Source organism: Drosophila willistoni (genome assembly GCF_018902025.1).
Source record: "Drosophila willistoni isolate 14030-0811.24 chromosome XR unlocalized genomic scaffold, UCI_dwil_1.1 Seg106, whole genome shotgun sequence".
In the NCBI taxonomy this organism is placed as follows: Eukaryota; Metazoa; Arthropoda; class Insecta; order Diptera; family Drosophilidae; genus Drosophila; species Drosophila willistoni.
The window spans coordinates 902165-907442 of record NW_025814055.1 but is presented as its reverse complement, the minus strand read 5'-3'; positions in this window follow the sequence as shown (position 1 = coordinate 907442).

The following is a 5278-nucleotide window of genomic DNA, read 5'->3' as shown; positions in this document are numbered from 1 at the left end:
TGTCCGCCTGTCGGTATAAACACTTAGATCTGCGATACTGTAAGAACTAGACACGTTTAATATGGCAAATAAATAAACATGTATTTAAAATTTTTGGCACGCCTCGTTTCGCCCCCGAAAGAAGAAAAAAAGAGTTTTTTCTTCCCCTATGTTATAAAACATTGCAATCAAACTTGGCATATTGATTCTAGATTGTAATAGCTATCAATACACCGAATTTTATTTAAAAATCGAACTCAAAACAGACAAATTATCCGTAGAAGAGATTTTCCATAGATGGGCCAAAGAGGCGGAGTCGGTCGTTGACTGTTGGCGGCGCTAACGTGCTTGTAAAAGTGGACTTGATAGCATATGTTTGCTTCCTTCTTCGTGTTACATACATTTTTGCGGCTATAGTATACTATTTCATTATATGGGTGGGTTGGATAATTATATAACAGTTAATTGTGTATGCTCCTTCATATGTCGATCTTGATTACGAAGTTATATTGCTTAAGTTTTTAGAGACGTAGAAAATTAAGTCAAATACATTATACTCTGAAAGCTAGAAATAAATCAATACATGATGTTAAGCAAATCGAACTAATCGACAGCAACAACCCAGTATCTCATTCCAATCCCATCCCTCAGGGTAGTCCAATTGAGACATAGATCGCAACTGTTCTTGCCAAATGTACGTGGGAAATAACATCGAATACAGCAGACCAAAACAATCGAACACGTTTTCATTTGTTTTTATTAGGTAAAAACTCATGTCAACCTTTATAAGTAGACGCAGTTTCATACGCCGCTACACGCATTCTGTATATCCAAAATATCTATGTGTCTAGAATCTTTATTTAGACCAAGGGTGGCCACGGAAATTTAACTTGGGAGCCGGCTCTTTACCGGCAGAGGCTGGGCAGAGAAAAAGGTCACTTTTGCGAGTCGACGCACACAAAAATTTGTGTGCCTCGAGTTTTATGACGGGTCATAAAACGACCTTTTTTGGGTCGAGCGAGCGATCGTCGTCGAACTTGTGGGCAGAGAGACGGACAAGTCCCGAATTTTACGGGGAGGGGGAAAAAGGACCGCGATCTCGAGCTCGCAACTTGTGGGCAGAGAGACGGACAAGTCCCGAATTTTACGGGGAGGGGGAAAAAGGTCGCGATCTCGAGCTCGCAACTTGTGGGCAGAGAGACGGACAAGTCCCGAATTTTACGGGGAGGGGGAAAAAGGACCGCGATCTCGAGCTCGCAACTTGTGGGCAGAGGGACGGACAAGTCCCGAATTTTACGGGGAGGGGGAAAAAGGTCGCGATCTCGAGCTCGCAACTTGTGGGCAGAGGGACGGACAAGTCCCGAATTTTACGGGGAGGGGGAAAAAGGTCGCGATCTCGAGCTCGCAACTTGTGGGCAGAGAGACGGACAAGTCCCGAATTTTACGGGGAGGGGGAAAAAGGAACGCGATCTCGAGCTCGCAACTTGTTGGCAGAGAGACGGACAAGTCCCGAATTTTACGGGGAGGGGGAAAAAGGAACGCGATCTCGAGCACTTACTAGGAGTGAGGGACAAGTAAAAATAAGGGTTGTTTTTGATGAGTGCTCGAGATCGCGTTCCTTTTTCCCCCTCCCCGTAAAATTCGGGACTTGTCCGTCTCTCTGCCCACAAGTTGCGAGCTCGAGATCGCGACCTTTTTCCCCCTCCCCGTAAAATTTGGGACTTGTCCGTCCCTCTGCCCACAAGTTGCGAGCTCGAGATCGCGGTCCTTTTTCCCCCTCCCCGTAAAATTCGGGACTTGTCCGTCTCTCTGCCCACAAGTTCGACGACGATCGCTCGCTCGACCCAAAAAAGGTCGTTTTATGACCCGTCATAAAACTCGAGGCACACAAATTTTTGTGTGCGTCGACTCGCAAAAGTGACCTTTTTCTCTGCCCAGCCTCTGCCGGTAAAGAGCCACGGGAGCCAAAAGAGCCACTACGTGGCCATCCTTGATTTAGACAAATGTACATAATTAATCCACTCATTGTAGCAGCATTTTGAAATTCACCATCATCATTTCCTTTGTGCTAACACATACTCCAATTAAGAGGCAGAAATGGGGAAAATGCTAGCTACAAAAAAATTCTTAGCTGCTGCTTATAGAACAACAGTACTGTAACAAGGCATCCGAAGGCAGGGATGGCAAAGCGAAGTGATACTCCTCCAGGCCACCACAAACAGAGATACGGATACTTATATTCAAAGATATGTACATACAATACATACATGCTTACATATGCATGTATGTATTTATGTATATAAACACTGCAGTTGTGCCAAGAAGCATACACAAAGGATACAAATATAACTCGTGTTCGAAATATAAAAATCGTTAAACAAAGTCTGACGTTGTTTCTGAATTTGGATCGACTGCGACTAACGACTGCGGCTGTCGCTATCGTTGTAGCCGACGCTGGGCTGCGACTCCAGACACAGCGTATTATCTTGCCCTCCTGCTTTTGCATGCGGTATCTTGCGCTACTTTATCGTGCCTGCGCTACCGTTGCAATGTCTCTCTCTTTCTGCCGCGTACGCAAGCTCACGCGCCCCTTAGCGCCAGTAAACGCCAGTACCCGCCCCATGAGGGTAAGCTGGGAAAGGTTGGTGGCCAATCTCTAGCCCCTGAATTGAGCAATAGCAATACTAATGCGGTCTCATAGCTGCAAGCTCCTGCAACTAAGGCAATGGCATTGATTTCGCCGCACCAATGACTTATTGTATTCTGCTCACAATCCAATCGCAATCGCGGAAATATGCGTCAAACAATGCTCCACTCATGATTTAATTATAGAAAATTACTATTGTCAATGAATGAAACATCAAAGCAATGCGATATTATCATTTTATCACTTTTACGGTCAAAACTAAAATACAAATAAATAAAATTAACCTATATGCATCGACAATTGTCAACTCGTCGACAACAAATTTTGTTGTATTAGCTTTCATTGAAATATTCTGTGGTTGTTACGTCAAGCCAATCAATTAAATATGGACTTGGCTAAATAGTATAGGTTTACATAGATCAGGAACCTAGTATTTATCTTTATTTTACAAGTCCGTTAAGTGAAATGCTTAATATTTTTAAAGTTATGTTATTGAGATATGAAATGATTGTTTTAATACTGTTGCATCAAAATAGAATGTATAGAATAGAATGAACATAATCTTCAAGATGATAACTTGACAGATCCATGAAGTTTGAAATTTGGGACTTCGAACTAATCAAACTATCCTTATCAAGTGAATGCAAATATGTACCTAAACAGAACGTAATAAAAAAATGTAAGAAACCCATAAATGAAATTTGAGGCGATGTACTAAATATATATGGATGTATGTACATACATATGTATGTACAAATATCAATTCAGTTATTTTAATGTGGTTAGCTTCTCTGATTGTTGTTTCACTTTTTAAAAATCATCTCTCAATCAATTCGCTGATTTCCGAGCATCGTAACTATATACAAAACAAGATGTTTCAATTTCTAGTATGAATTCCCTACTTTTGTTAAGTGTTTTTTTTTTCTAAAAAGAAAAAAATAAAAATAATAAAGACACATTGGGTTTGTTTAATAATTGTCGTTCTGATTCGATGCAATTTTTATTTTGTATTTGATTTCATTACTTTTCTTATTGCTTCTTTCATGTAAGACAAAGTGTATTTAATAGTCCAAAGATAATTTTTAAGACAATGTACATTCTTATGTACATACATATGGATGTACATACATTTGTACATATGTATGTATATCTCTATATGGACATATTGCCAAGTGGAAACAGCGTGACAGAGTTTTTATTTACTTGCAATCCGACGTCGCGCAGAAGCCACCGTCACTCCCAAAAAGTGAGTTCAATTAATTAGAAAAAGTTAAAGAAACCCACGGAAAAGGGGGAAAAAGAAAGGAAAACAAATACCTATATAATAAAATGTAAGAGCGCATGTTGTAGTAGCAGCAGCTGCGGTAGTTCTAACGCGGTAACAGCGCAGAAGATGCCACCAATACCAATCTAGCAACAGCCAGAGCGGTCAGCTACAGCAAGCGGTAGCGGCAGCAGCAGAAGCACCAACATCGTGACGTTGCGTGGTGTTACGGGTAGTGCGGGGAAATCAGAAGGGCGCTGGGGATCGGGAGGGGGGCAAATGATAAAGACTTGCACAGCTCAAACATCGGCCCACCCTTTTTTTTTTACGAATTTCGTTCTTGTTCATCAAGTTTTTCTTATTTTCAACGGCAAAATCAACGAGCATACAACGCAAGCACTTTGGTCTCGTACGTTGAACGTTCGTGTCGCTGTGTTGTTTATGGCAACAAATACAAGTACTAACACCCACGGCAGCAGCAGTAGAAAGTAGAAGCAGTGCAGCAGCGGCAGAAGCAACAACAACAGTGACTACAAATACATACATTGGCATTTACAACAACACGCAATAACAGCCATTTTTCTAGTTGTTAAGTTAATTTTTTCATGTTCTCCCTCCTTTGCTAGCTCGCTCGCACTCAGTATACAGGCGAGGGCCGCTAGCAGTCAGCAACTGGCGGGTCGAATGCCGTTTTTGCTAGCCCCGTAAACTGAACGAATGCGATTCGTGGCTAGCTTTGTTTGCTATCTCACTCTCGCCTACCGCTGCTGCCAGATACTTTATTTATGTTCACAGCAGCAGCAGTTCAGATACTTTTTGTGCTCGTGCTATTTCGTGCCCCCATGACGAGACCGGTTCTCCGGCGACGCTGTCTCGCTCACACGCGCGACTCGGGTCCATGTCTTACCACACACATCCAAATCCAGCGCCAGCCCTCTGAAAATGATAATCATTATTGCCTTTGTTGCGCTCGGTGTGGTGCCTCGTCGTAGTCGCCGTTGTGTCGTCGTTGTCGTCATCGTTTGTTACTTTTTCTGCTGGCACTCAGATAAAGGCACACACACATACATACATATATACGTATGCATGCTTACATATTTATCCACATATAAATACATATATAAAAACAAACGTAAATATGTATTTGTGCAAATATACATATATGCTAAAAATGAGGGGAGAAACAAGTTTTGCCAACCGCGCAGTCACTCACACAACAATACTGCGCGTATCTGTGTGTTTCGAGCCACGTATCTGTGTGTGCTGCTTTCTACAGATGTGGATGAAGTTGCGCCGCTTGTGGTTGTTTCTGTTTTCGCTGTTTTCGATTGTCGGTTGTCGTGTAATTCCCATTTGTCGTACACTTTGTAGTTGCTCAAGAAACTCAT